The sequence below is a fragment of the Ursus americanus genome, chromosome 20, assembly GCF_024610735.1.
Source record: "Ursus americanus isolate L20-20 chromosome 20, mUrsAme1.1.p, whole genome shotgun sequence".
NCBI lineage: Eukaryota > Metazoa > Chordata > Mammalia > Carnivora > Ursidae > Ursus > Ursus americanus.
In genome coordinates this window covers 55,631,404-55,646,935 of record NC_142146.1, presented here as the reverse complement: position 1 = coordinate 55,646,935, position 15,532 = coordinate 55,631,404, and the positions used below count along the sequence as shown (strand labels likewise).

The following is a 15,532-nucleotide window of genomic DNA, read 5'->3' as shown; positions in this document are numbered from 1 at the left end:
ATAATTTTCTAGATATATCTTCTCAGGCATAGGAAACAAAAGCAAAAAGAGAACTGGTGGTTGCCAGAGACTTATTTGGGGTGTGTGTGTGGGGTGTGTGTGTATGTGTGTGTGTGTGTGTGTGTGTGTAATAGCTAAAAGGGAATAAGAGGTATAGACTTCAAGTTATAAAATAAATACATCATAGAAATGAAATGCATTGTATAGGGAATATAGTTGTTAATATTGTCATACATTGTATGGTGACAGAGGGTGCCTACTTATCCTGGTGAGCATTTAGTAATGTTAAAGCAATATATTGTGCACCTGAAACAAATATAACATTGCACATTAATTATACTTCAATTAAAGAAAAATTTCCAACTTTCAGAGAAGTTGAAAAATATACAAAATGATTCCATGTACTCTTTGTACAGATTCAACAAGTTATATTCTCCTCTACTCCTTAATATTTTATTAAGTGTATTTCTTAAGAACCAAATATTTCAGTTCTATAGTTTTCATGTTTAAATAACATGTTAAAACAAGAGTGCTACAGCTATCATTTTAGAAAATTTAACATTCACACAACGCTTTAACCTGCATTGTATATTTAAATTCATTATATTTCACAATAATATCCACAAAGGATTTTGTTTGCTTGCTTTTCCTATATAGGACTCAGTCAGGGGAAAAAATTTCCACTGTTTTTCATTCTCATAGTTTCCTTTAATCTGGAAGCTTTCCTCAGTCTTTCAATGTCTTTCTTGGCATTTGCTCTACCAGTTATCTCAATTGAGGGTTGGTTGTTTATTGACTTTCTCATTATTGGTTCAGGTTATTTATTTTTGGCTACAATAATATAAATTTGATTATTCCTTCTCAGAGTATCACATTTTCAATACTGTATACCTGCTTATTCATTATTTGCTATATTAATTTTGATCATTTAGATGAAGTGTCGTTTGGTTTCTCTAATGCATAGTTACTATATTTCCTTTTGAAGTTATCAAATAATTTGTTAGTAGACATTTGAGACTCATTACTTCTGCCAACAGAGTATATACATTCTAATACATATTAAAGTAACACTAGGTCAGATTGTTCCCAGTATATTTTCTCAGGGATTTTCTAATCAGTGACCATAACACCCAAAGCAGGCTCATGACTTAAAAGTGTGTTATATATTGAACTGTAAAAACAAAACAAAAAAGTAAAAAAAATAAAATAAAATAAAGAAAAAACCACCACCACCGCAAAAAAACAGCTCAATTAATCAAAAATAAAGTAGTAAAATTTGACTTCTTGGTTTCTTCAATGCACAACAGATACTTTAGAACAGAAAGTTCTACATTTTGAAGCATAAAAAAAAAAGTAACTTTGGGAATCTAATGAAAATTTAGTGTATTGACCAGACTTTTTAACTTGTCATATACTTAATTTATATTTTAGCAATAATAAAATTACACCTCAAAGGGGTGTGATTGAACATCATTATCAAAACCCAGTGATACGGACCACCTGGGTGTCTCAGTCAGTTAAGCACCTGCCTTCGACTCGGGTCATGATCCCAGAGGCCTGGGGTAGAGCCCCACATCAAGCCCCACATTGGGCTCCCTGCTCAGCAGGAGCCTGCTTCTCCCTCTCTTCCCCGCCTATGCTCTCTCTCTCTCTCTCTCTCTCTCTCTCTCACTATCTCTGTCACCATTTGTCATTCTCTCTTAAATAAATAAATAAAGTCTTAAAAACAACAAACCCCAGTGATGATGATTTATATTATTATGCCATTTACCATACTGAGGAGTTTGGAGATAAATCTGGAGTTGTGGAGAGGAAAAATTCATCTTTATGTCCAGAACCTCAAAAGTGGGCCTTCAAAATAATCTCTTACATATTTTTTAAGTAAATATCAATTTTATCTGTCTTCTTTCTAGAATAATTAAAACTGGGAAAATCAATATGTAAATTTTGAAGATAGTAAACAAGAAAAAGCTTGAGGTTTATATATCATTTAGGTTATAGATGAAGAACAGATTTTCAAAACTTTGCTCCAGAAAATAAATTTTCTTTTTTATTCCAATGTGATTTTCTCAATTCTGTCTGCTATATTTATTTAGCTTTCTGTACTTTCTAAATCTTTTGTATATTTTGTGGATTCTCGAGCCATATAACTTTTGAAGGAATAATCAGCATGTTTAAGTTGATTTTTTTTTACTGTTAGTTTCATTTTTCATTTCTCCCACTAAACTCTAAGACTTACAGACTCAGGAAATACATATGCAAAAAGAGATATTTTCCTGGAGAAATTAAAAATAATAATAATAAAAGAAAAGGGAAGAATATATAGAGACAAATCCTTAAAACAATGGATAATAATATAGAAGTAGGAAGTCCAAAAGTGGTAAGTTACATTGTCCTAAAATACATTTCTTATATCTACTAACCTTTTCTCTGTTATTTAGTAATAATTTTTTGTATTCGGTTATCCCTCTACGAAGTTATTTTCTACAAGTAGTGACATTTCTTTTAGCTTGATTGCTCCTCTAACCAAATGATAAAATAAACCATAACATTCAACTTCATATGTAATCATAGGAAAAAAGGACTATGATACATTAAATGACATTCCCGAAGTCATAGCTATGCTGTCAACCTATGAGCTGTTGCTAGGAATTAGATATACCCTCACCTCATAACTATGATAGATTGAAACAGAGAGAATTAAAGCTCCATCCCCTTTAGGAAAAATTTTTACTAATAACCATTTTATATTAGCTTATTTGCCAAAGTAGTATTTCCTAAATGACTAATATAGTCCATTAGAAAGGTTGACCCTTCAGTCATAATACGATGTTTTTATAACACATGATGAAATATCATATTGGTAAAATTGCCTACTTGTTTGAGTCACTCTCTCTGGATTCACATTATGTTATGAAATTTATTTCATAACATAAACAAAAAAGGTTCCACATGCTAGTATTATCATATGTAAAACAATCAGAAAACAGGGAGAGAGTGGGGGAGAGAGTAGAAAAGAAAATAGAGGAGAGAAAAGAGAATATGTCAAATTTCATTTTCTAAAACAATGTTGAATTAAAGTGCATTTCATTTTTAGTATTTTCAATTCTGATTTTTTAATTGGGAAAAGTATTACCTGATTCAAATAAATAAAATGGCAGTAACTCTATATCATAACAAAAGGAATTTTGACTTCAGTGGCTATGAGCCAGAGTGGTGCAATCATGTGAAAAACCATGGACATAATTGGTGTGCAAGTAACTAATTAGTACTAAAATTAATGGTTGTAGGAATCTCAGGCACAGGTGAAGGATATTGTATTCTTAGACATAACTAGGATTGTTTAATAGGTAAAATTAACATCTTCGAAGTGATTTACTGAGAATAGGTAAGCATACATCAGATGTAACAGTAATTACTCTGAGGCGTTAAAGTGTATTTAAATCATAGTATTATCATCTGAATTAACAGTGTCTATTTATGCTCCAATCAGACAGCAATTCTTCCAGCTGTGCTATTTCTGGAATTTTAACAGGAACAAAAATAACATTCAGATAAATGCGCTAGGTTTGTGAACCTTTGTAATAGGAATACTGTGAAAAGATGTATATGTCTAAATGATCATATTGAATATAAAGTGATTTAATACAAATTTTCTTCTTATAGTCTATGTCTTCTCCATGCATTAATTATTTCCAAATTGAATTAAGCTTTTGAAGATAATACTACGGTTAAAATTCTTACATTTTGTGTAAATTTCCTTTCTTTGGAATTTTAAATAAATAATAAATTTTAAATAAATATTAAATAATAATAAATATTAAATATTTACAAATCATTTTAAAAAGGAAGAGACAATCAAATGAGAGAAAAATATCAAATAGTATATATTTAAACTTAATATTTAAAGCAGAATTACATGTTAACCACACTATTATTAGTATTATTGTTATTAACAAAGAGATATGGGTTAAGAATGAATTGACAAATAGAGAGGATACTTTTTAAAAATGCTAACATGACCATTTTAAATCATAAACACTGAAAAATAACCGTAAGTAGAAAAAAATTTCTCAGGAATGAAATAATTTTTCTTAAAAATCATTAATGAATCTACATAGCTCTTTCAATAAAACCTGTAATTTTGAAATTAAAGCTTTTATGTATCTTTTACAATAAGATTATCTGCAAATTAAGTTTTGTTTATCAAACATACTGCTTCCTCATTTTGACATAAAAATATTTTAAATATAATAAAATTTGGTAAGAAATTCGTGGTATCTATGACCTGTTTACATGACATGACGCTGCTCCCACAAGTCCTTTTGGTATGTTCAGGTACTTGTTTTTGTGTAGATCACTTGCCTACATAAAAAAGAAAATGGAAAGAAAACCTTAATCGCTCAGCAAATATTTGCTAACACCTTTTCTGTGTAAGTCACTGACGTGACCATCATAAACACAACCAATAAAAATCCTAGACCTTGGGGCGCCTGGGGCGCTCAGTGGTTGGGCATCTGCTTCAGGTCTTGTCATGGTCCTGGGCTCCTGGGATTGAGCCCTACTGGGGGTCTCTGCTCCTGCTCCATGGTGTGTGCCTGGCCTCTTCCTTTCCCTCTGACTGCTGCTCCCCCTGCTTGTGTTCTCTCTCTCTCTCTGTCAAATAAATAAAATCTTAAAAAAAAAAAAAAAAATCCTAGACCTCAAGGCCACATCTTAGTTTTGGAAGATAGGGAGGGATAGGATCAAATAGGTTCAAATCCATCAGTCACCTAAACATGTGCCTTGTTTATCTTGAGCATGTTTTTGGTTACCGAAAAAAATATATAGGCAGAAAGATAGAAAGCATACTACTACCCTAATTGTCGTTTATAGCTATGTGTTGTATTTTACGCATTTGCCCCGCTGCTTTACATCCATTAGGGAGGGTGGTATGGTGGGTTTAGGCAGCTCAGTTTCAGCTCCAGGCTCTGTGCAGGTATGAAGTTACGGCTTATGTCTCAGGTTTTACATTGTAATCTCATCACCAAGTCCGGGAGGGGTGACTCCCCTCCAGCCGCCATGGTATCACTTCCAATTTAACCTTCTGTTTCATCCTCATTTCTGGCACCTAAAGACATAAATGCGTGTTGCCACATATGAATCGGAAGCCCCAAACCAGGGCAAACTTGATGTTAGTATCACAGTCCTCTGACAATGATTCAGGAATATGACAAATGACACTTTCTTGCATTTGGAGATAAAAGGAAGTTAATCCAAGCTGTGCAATTTATGTTGTACTTACATAAACCTTTCAAAAGTACATTTAAACCAGAAAAAGCACCGTAAGAGTGATAGAGAATTCCCCAAATCATCATTTTATTTAATTTTGTTAGTAAGAATAATCTCAAACTTTGAAGAGAAGCATGAAAAGTCTTTATTACACAAAAGCATAAAATGTGAACTGCTTCCTTTTATCACTCTAATGTCTCAATACTGAGGCAAATAGTGTCTATGAAATACCACTGTAATGACAATAATACTGGTAATGCAATTTCAGTTTTAATTGTTTGCCATAATGAGACAGAAAATGAACATATAAAAACATTTTCTAGTATTTCCTTATCATTTCAGCAACAGATTTTATTTTTGTTCACATTAATAAAATGTAGCCAAGTTCAACAAACTGACCATTTCAATTTCTCACATTAAATTTTGTTTGCTGCTATATTTTATTTATTTATTTAATCTTTTGCTGCTGTCTCATCTCAGTAGCTCACAGTCAAAACCTAATGGTCTGTAGCAAAGCTCAGCCTCAGAAATCAGAATCATATCAATGTTATGTGAAAGAATATCCCATTAAAAAAGTATCATGCTGCCTTATGATCTAGTCTTCTCATTTCAAAATATCTTTGCCTCAACCAAATCTGCTTCTACTCTACCAAATATCACTAAATATCAGACATTATGTATGATGGGACTCATCCCCCCATATGTTATTAAAATAAAATTTATAATCATTTCATTATTTTTCCTTCTTGCTATCTCTCCAATCCATTTCTTCCCATATATGCTGAAAACATTCTCAGGGTTAATTACTCCAAACCTATATGAGCTAAATTAAGACCTGCATAAAGGCAGATGTCTGATCAAAATCTCTGATTATTCATATGGCTTTAGTTGTGAGTAAAGAAACAAGAGTTTCCTGGAAGTGAAAAAAAAAAAGTCAGTTTCTGTTCATCCAATTTTCTAAATATCATTAAGGGGATCAGCTATTAACATGTCACACATAAAATGTGAAATGACCAGTATTTATCAAAGAAGAATCAGAGACTATATTAACCATGTAACAGAAAAAAAAAATCCACAGCAATATTTGGTAAAAATATAATGAGTTAAAAAAGCAGATTGAAGACAAAATACATAGACCATCAAGTTGATATGGAGGAGGAATCAAAACAGGGAGATGCAATGCTTTTCTTTCTTTCTTTTTTTTTTTTAAGATTTTATTTATTTATTGGACAGAGATAGAGACAGCCAGCGAGAGAGGGAACACAAGCAGGGGGAGTGGGAGAGGAAGAAGCAGGCTCATAGCGGAGGAGCCTGATGTGGGGCTCGATCCCATAACGCCGGGATCACGCCCTGAGCCGAAGGCAGACGCTTAACCGCTGTGCTACCCAGGCGCCCCAATGCTTTTCTTTCTTGCCACAGAAGTGTGAAGTGAGCCAAAAACAAAACGGGTAGTTTAGTAAGATGGTGTTAAGACTCCCATGAATGCTGAATTGTGTATATATCTTGTGAAAGTGCACTGAACTTGCCACTCTGCCCTGATTTTTACATTGTTTTATATCCCATAAAGTAATTAGAAACTATGGGCTGAGGAACATGAAACTCTAACAAAAGTATGTTGAGAAAGTCTGGATAGGAGTCTTTATGGGTTTCTACCGAAAATAAGATATTAGAGGACTGTGTGTGTGAAAGAGGACCTTGACCTTGTGTGTTCAAGAACTTCTTGGGAATTGCAGACCTACTTTATCTTCCTGAGCACTGATCACGGTCAGATGAAGTAGTCAAGTAAATGTTCCACCAACACACATTTCCTCACTTAAACCGCTGCTGACGTTGTGTGGAAGGAAGCATGAAGACAACAGGGTAGGTGGATATATTACTGGATATATTAGTGAAAATTACATTCATCTGCCAGCTGGAAACAAACATATACTGCTGACAGAATTGATTTGTATCATAAAGCTCAGGGTGAGTACGGTGGCTCAAAGTTGTCACTGGGAATTCAGGCCGTTTCCATCCTTGTCCTTTCTCCCCCTTAGGGACTTGGTCTCTCACCACGTTCTTGTGGTTTTATGGCTATATGTCTCCTCCAGCCAACCAAACAGGAAGAAGCAGGAAGGGTGAAGAAGGAATGGTGGTCATCTGCAATAAGAAATTAAGCTGCTTTCCCAGAAATGCTCATCTGATTATGTTCAATTGGCCAAAACTATGTTTCATGGTTTAATGTGTTTTACATAACACATTGCCATCCTAAACAAACTGGGTGGTATTTTGGCAAAAAAAGAATAGCAGGCAGTAATAAGGTATTTGTATCAGAGTCACCAGTAACAGATTTCATACTCAAATAGGATAACTGAGGAGAGGAATATTTATAATATTCAAGAAATGGTAAGGGAAATCAAAGAGAGATGATAAAGAACTTCAGGTCAGAAATAGCAGAAAGTCATTACCATGCCAGATTGAAGGAAAAAGTTAGAGGGAGCTCTTACTATTGTCCAGAGAAACAGAGTTGTATTTGTAGGACTAATCGGGACAGGAACCGTGTCAATCTACAGGTTAGCACAGGGAGATTAAATGCCCCAACATCACTGTCTTCCCACCTCTGATCTCTTGTTGGTGTTTGCCACTGTGGAATTCAACCAGAAGGCAAAGTGAACCCAGTTAAAACAGTCCCTAAATTTACACCTCCTGGGGGGAAGTTTTGAGGGGTGGCTAAAGCATGAGGCCAAAAGGAGGAGGTAGATTTGAAGGGGTAAATGGATAATAGCCAGTTCAATATCCAAATAACATGTAAAATCTGTGCAAGAAATATTGACTAAAAGACTTAGGGAAATACATGCTTTCAATTGAAACTAGAGTGGTTCTGCTTTGGGTTCAAATGGATAGCTCAACTTCATTGTCTAATTAAGATGATCTTGGTAAACTGCACTCAAAGTAACCTACACTTCTATTTAACACTTATTATGTATACATTAAAGTCATTATTTGTGCTTTTGTTCCCAAACTTGATGGCATACATTGCAAAAGGGGAGATTGTGTTTGACTTATTCACTGCTTGTGGTAGACAGAATACTAAGATGTGTCCCCAAATTCCCATCCAACCAGAAAACACACAATTTTTACCAGTTATTCAAATGACCAGTAACCTGGGTGTTGCTATGATGGTATTTTGTGGATGTAATTAAATCCCAAATCAGTTGACCTTATGATGGGAAGATTATCACTGATAAGCATCACTGAATCAGGTGAGCTCCTATAGGGGTCTGAACTCTTCCTGGTAAAAGATACAAGGTTAGAGAGATTCTAAACATGAGATAGATCTGATATGAGGGAGATTTTCTATTGCTAGCTTTTAACATGGAGGATGTAGATGGCTTCTGAGAGTAGAACACAACCCTAGGCAGACAGCCAGCAAGGAAACAGGGACTTCATTCCTAGAGCTAGAAGAAACACTTCTATGTGTTGCTGGAGAGGAGAAATGTGGAGGGATAGGGTAACTGGGTGATGGACATTGGGGAGGGTATGTGTTGTAATGAGCACTGGGTATTATATAAGACTGATGAATCAATGACCTGTACCCCTGAAACAAATAATACATTATATGTTAATTAATTGAATTTAAATTTAAAAAATGTAAAAAATTTTTAAAAATTACGAAAAGAAAAAAAAATGACACACTTCTGCCAACAACATAAGTGAGCTTGGAAACAAATCCCAAGTTCTAGATGTGAACCATAGTATGGCCCAAACTTAGGTAGATCACAGCCTTGTGGGAACCTCAGCAGAGAATCCAGTTACGTTGGCCCCATTCCTGACCTACAGAATTGAGCTACTAAATTGTGTTGTTTTAAACCACTAAGCCCATTATACAATAATAGTAAACTATATACTGCTGTGTCCACAAGCACAGTGACTGCTCCAGGAAAGAAAAAACAGTATTCGCAAAGTAATTTTCATGTATGAGAGAATCAAACCATAATAGAAACCTTTTAGATAATTCTGACTTCTCATTTGACAGATAAGAGAACAAAAGCTCATAAAAGTTCATATATCAAAAGTCAGACAAGTAAAAAATAGCCGAACATCTTGACCAGGTGAACTCTCTCTACACTTCCTGCCCCTTCCTCTATGTTGCACATCGCTGTTTATCCAGGTTTCCCTTCGCAAACAGTTCCTCAAATAAATACTATGGCACTTTCCAGATTTTGAAATACATGATTCTTAATCAGCAAACCGATAGGAAACTTGGAAAATAGATTTTTAACATCACTTTCAAACTGCTAGAAAATGAATAATCCACTAAATTTATGTAACATAATTTCAAACAAATTTATACATTTAGCCTCCATTTCTACAAGTTGTATTGAAGAAAATAAAAAAGACTGAAAATTTAAAATTATATGTTAAATCTGAATTCTTTTTAAATAAATATATTTCAAGAAAGTAGAATCTTAAAAAATATTTTAGATGCTTTCCATTTTACAAAATGGAAAATGGCATTTTGTAGGCACATGTTTAATTTGAACCATTCTAGAAATAATCCCATGTTTCTTGTTATTCTGTATTTGGGTACACCACTGTTGAGTATGTCCTAACCCACAGAAATAAAAGCAAATAAATCATAGAAACACAGATGGACACCTTCTGTTCAATAAACTAATGGCTACTAGAGTGGTATCTTATGTTTTTTTTAAATTTAAATGTATACTTGAAATGTTAACTATATATCAGTTTTAAAATATAAACATAACTTTTGGTTAATTAATTTTTTTAGACTTTCAGACAAACCAAAGGACATCTAAAATTTTTAATACTGAGAATTTCTGAGAAAAGTTATAAGTAATTTAATATGAAAAAATATATAATGTTATTCTATCAAGTGAAATCCAAAACATAAAATTAACTCAGATAAAATTACTTATATGGGCTATTTTTTTATTAAGTTTGCAATGCAATTGTAGCATCAGAATTCTGTAGACAATGAAAGCAATGATAGAACTTAAACTTATATTGCAATTATATTTCCAACTCCTAAAGCTCAATTGGAAAAGTGTCCTTCAACTAATTCCTGAAAACAGTGTGTTCTATTAGGTTTCTTCCTGAAACCAGTTTTATTAAATAAAATATTTGATTTAATGATAAAGTTTGCCTTCAAATTTAAGTGAAATATACATTTTCTAGAAACTAAAAATACTTAAAACTTTCAATAATTTTTGGCACGTACAAAATCATTGAGGATTTTAATTGGAAATATTTTTTAAAACAAAGCTTGAAAATCAAGGGGGGGAAATTTCCAAATTCTAGATTTCACATTAGCAGTACCAGTAAAAGATAATGAGTTAACTGAAATTTAAGGATCTTTATTGCCAGCAAATAATTGCTTAACAGACTTTGTGTGGGAGTATACTGCATTGTATTGGTACCTAACTGTATTGTTTTCCTAAATTTGGACTACTGATTTTGTAAACTATCTGTAAGTTTCATTTCCCAGTAAGTTCATCAGTCACTTTAAATAGCTTTAATTTCTCTTGCAAAAAATTAAGACAATTAAACCAAGAGAAAATTACCTTTTACATCGGTAAAATTCAATTAACCAAACTAAAATATACACATCATTTATGTATTTATGTGCAACTGAATTTTGTCTTTTTTTGGGTAAGTTCTCATTGCTTGCATGTATTATAATTTACTCTTCCATAACTTTTTGGGGGAAGGTAAACAAATCTATGTAATTCCAAAGATAAAAATAACCTTGCAAAACATAAGGACCCTAAATGAATATTACCCAAGTTAACAAACAATAGATATTGTTTATTGATATAAAATCCATTTATACATCAAAATACATATGTTGGTTTGCACACCATTAAATACTGAAGAGAATTATTATTTTAATTGGGTGTGCTTATCAAGTAATGAGGCAAATACACAAATATTTTGGAAATAAATAATTTGTACATGCTATTTATGTAAATAGAGAGATGGACTAAAAAAAACCCAAAAACCAAAAAAACAAAAACAAAACAAAACCCAGAAAGATTTAATTTCTTATTGGTGAAAGTAATACTAAATGGTGAAAGTCATACTAGACAGTATAACAGATAAAATCTAAAAACTCAGTGCCATAATATGTAAACATGTAATGTATTTTCTCTTCATGCAACTACCCTAAGTGGTATTTCTGAGTAGGGGCTCTCTTGAATGAGCAGAATTTAAGCAGTAACTCAGAAACTAGGCTTCCTCTCTTCCATTTTGGTACTTCTCCCCTCATAAACATCCTCATATCCTCTCCAGTTAGTGGTCTGGGGGAAAAAAAAGGAACAAAACAAAACCCAGATTGGAGAAGACATTCCCACTTTTCAGCACCTCAGCCTAGAAATGATACCTCCACTCACTGCAGCGGTGAAAACCAGTCACATAGTCATTTTGATTCAAGGAGACCCCAAAATGTCATTTTACCTCAAGAAGTGAGCACTGGTAACCTCTACCATAGTTATTATGAGTTTCCTCAGAATGTCTTGAAATCCACTGTGAAAAAAATGTAGAATCTATCTTTAGAACCTTATTCTGAATTTGCTTCTTAGGACAAGGCATCTTTATTCACTGATAGAGGGTAGAATTCACTGGAGAATTCTTTTTCTGATAAAGTACATTCTCTCCTAAGAGACTCTTTCTATGCTTTCTTATGAGGAGATAATTATTTTTCCCGCCCTCTAAATTTAGAATGTCTGTGCTTTCTACATATCATCTTTATTTTATTTATTTATTTATTTATTTATTTATTTATTTATTTATTTATTTATTTAAAGATTTTATTTATTTGACAGAGACAGCCAGTGAGAGAGGGAGCAGAAGCAGGGGGAGTGGGAGAGGAAGAAGCAGGCTCCTAGCAGAGGAGCCTGATGTGGGGCTTGATCCCAGAACGCCAGGATCACGCCCTGAGCCGAAGGCAGACGCCTAACAACTGCGCCACCCAGGTGCCCCTACATAATACCAGCTTTAAATATATGAAAGGTGGCCCACGTGGTAAAGGTAATAGTATTAACTACCTTTATTCATCTTGCTTCTTTCCCTTGTTAATTGTGTCCAGGATGAACACAGGCTATTTGTGCCGTTATCTGGAGTGGTGATGCATTGATAGGAGTACCTTGAAGTTATTCTGCCATTAGTATTTTTAAGAGCTATATAAAGAATCTTTTTACTCAATAAATAGCATATGATAGAAATCATTGCTATAACAAGTTTTATTTATGAAACTGCTATTGGTTTACAGGGTGTGAATAGAATCAATGAGTTTTACCAGAATCTAAATTAAATAGTTCACTAGTCCAGCTCACACGGTTTTCCATTTCAAGACTTTCTCAGTGAAGGATGCAGTACACTGATTTATCTTCTGGTTCAAGCCTCTTACCTCGTTGTGGATCTCCCCCCTTTTTTCTTTAAATATTCATTTAATTCTTTCACAGTTATAGAATTTTTCTTTTTATGGTCTTCTACCTTTGTCATATAGTTATTTCAGGTATAGAAATCCTATTCCTAAGTTAGCAGTTTTTAAATCCATTTTTATTACATTGGTATGTTCTATTCTATTAATTATTTTGAAACTTGAAACTTGTATGGAATATGCAGACTCATTCCTTAAAATTGTGACATAGAGACAATGAAATTTATTCCCTTTTTTACTTTTATTCCAGAATTCTCAGTAATTAAAACTTCTCTGATGTTCCCCTAATGGTGAGTTTCATGTCTCCCTATCTTTGCACACACTAATAAAGAAAACCAAAACATAGAGGATTAAACTAACATTACAAAGATAATGATAATTTTGCAATTGTTTATTTTTTCCTCCTTTTTGCATTCTTTTGGATTACCCATTTTTATTATCCCATTTTTATCCTGCCAAATTCTTTTTCTACTTTTGTTTTGTTTTTGTTTTTTCTTTTTCTCCTGCACTTCTAGGTTTCTGCCTGGCATCATTATTCTTCTTGAAGTACTCTGTTTATTTATTATTATTATTTTTAGCAAAGATTTCTAGAAAAAAAATTCCTCAGTTCATGTTTCTCTGAAAATGACTTTCTTTTCTATGTTTAAATATTATTTTCCCAGGGCATGATGTCATAATGGTAGATTTCCTTTTAGCACTTAAAAGTTGTCATATTTTTACCTCTGCCTCCCACCTTTCCTGTTGGTAGTCAGCTGTCAGTCTTATTGCTACTTTAAAGATTATAGGCCTTTGTATATATGAGGGTGTACAAGGGTTTTTAAGATGTCTGCTTACCTTTGTTTCTCAAGGTTTTAACACTATGTGTCTACGTGGGTTGTACTGGGACACATTCCCAGAGAAACATACTTGCAGAGATGTGTGTGCATCAAATCTATTAAGGAGTACTTCAGAAGGGGCGCCTGGGTGGCACAGCGGTTAAGCGTCTGCCTTCGGCTCAGGGCGTGATCCCAGTGTTATGGGATCAAGCCCCACATCAGGCTCTTCCGCTATGAGCCTGCCTCTTCCTCTCCCACTCCCCCTGCTTGTGTTCCCTCTCTCGCTGGCTGTCTCTATCTCTGTCGAATAAATAAATAAAATCTTTAAAAAAAAAAAAAAAAGGAGTACTTCAGAAAATAGCTGATCCCATTTTTTAAAAAGATTTTTATTTATTTGTCAGAGAGAGAGCACAAGCAGAGGGAGTGGCAGGCAGAGGGAGAAGCAGGCTCCCGGTGAGCAAGGAGCCCCATGTGGGACTTGATCCCAGGACTCTGGGTCCATGCCCTGAGCCAAAGGCAGATGCCTAACCAACGGAGCCACCCAGGTTTCCCTAGCTGATCCCATTTTAATGGAGCAAACACTTAGCCTTCTGAGAGCGCTGAGGCCCAAGATCCTGTCATCAATAAAAAGCAAAGCCTACCTAAGAATATGTGTTTATTTCAATCGAGATGAATTTCTGCCATTTCCAGCTGGAAGGGTTCCCATGTGGCAGCTCTCCCACCTACTAACTGGTTGGTCTCTGTGAGGGGTGCCATATCTGAGCCATAGCTTTCTTTCTACCGACATGCTGAATGCTGAGCAGCAACGGTCGCTGTATCTGCTTGCCTACATGGGTTTCCATGGATGGGGACCTATACATAATGTCCATTGATGGCATTATGGTTACTCTATCCACGAGTCCATTTTTCTAGAACTGGGGTGAGCAAGCACAGTGGATTCAAAGGTGAAGAAGATGGCTGACATCAGCCGGATGAGTCATTCTACTTACTAGGTTACTTAGCGCCTTTTCTTTAGTAGGTGGGCATTCATGTGCAATACAAATATCTTCATACTGCATGCCTTCCCATATGTCAATCTGTATGTTTCTTCCCAAGACCTTCTGCCCCAAACTTGTTTTTTTTTTTTTAATTCCAAGACTCTCATCAGTCAACCATTTGCTATTTGACCATGTGTTCATTTACACCTAGGTTCTGCAATTTCTTGGGTGCTTTCCTCACTCGGCAAACCCAATTCTTTCCTAAATAAATTATATTAGATGATCCTAGTTGTTGATATGTCAGGCAAGAGTACAGGGATGTGATTACAGATCCTTACTTCTAACAAGGAAAATATTCAACATTTTCAAATGATTCAGAGAATTTTACGAATTCAAGGTTTTCAGGTTCCTATGTCAAGTCTCAAAGACCCTGTCTTTCCCAATCATAGTTTTTACCTTGGCATATAAGACATGGAACAGTTGAAAATCAAACTCGCTATAGTCCTGTTATTTTTTCTTTGTTTGCTTCAAGTTTTTATTTAAATTCTTGTTAACATATAGGGTAATACTGGTTTCGGGAATAGAATTTAGTGGTTCATCACTTACATATAACACCCAGTGCTCATCACATCTGCCCACCTTAATACCCACCACACAATAGCCCTGTTACTTTGATACTTATATCCTGCATTTGATCTTTAGGGCTTTTTTTCTGGCTCAACTAATTTCTCTCCTAAGAGATTATTATTAAGATAATAATAATTATTCTAGTTATTAATATAATAATTAGTAGTATATTAATATGAAATTATATGATTTATAATAAAACTGAATTATAACAATATGTAATGCATCAGAAATTATCCTGTATTTTACCCGCATAAAAACAAAACAAAAAAACCTTGTGAAAAAGTTAAATATTATTCCCAATACCAATGTTTAAACCAAACAACTGAATTAAAGAAACAAGTCCAAAAATATTTGAAACATTGCTATTTAACACAGCTAGTAGCTGTTGAAAACAGTAT

General features: G+C 34.1%; 1 long non-coding RNA gene across 10 annotated transcripts in view; it reads right to left on the bottom strand.

Moving 5' to 3' along the window:
• Positions 1-15,532, bottom strand: part of LOC123801282 (uncharacterized) — a 925,199-nt gene that overhangs the window by 56,099 nt on the left and 853,568 nt on the right. For 7 of the 10 annotated variants that reach the window (XR_015727939.1, XR_015727938.1, XR_015727934.1 and 4 more), the window contains one exon: positions 4,289-4,365. The exons of the other annotated variants lie outside the window; for them this stretch is intronic. This is a non-coding gene — a long non-coding RNA (uncharacterized LOC123801282). The remainder of the gene's footprint in view (positions 1-4,288; positions 4,366-15,532) is intronic. 10 annotated transcript variants of the gene reach the window in all.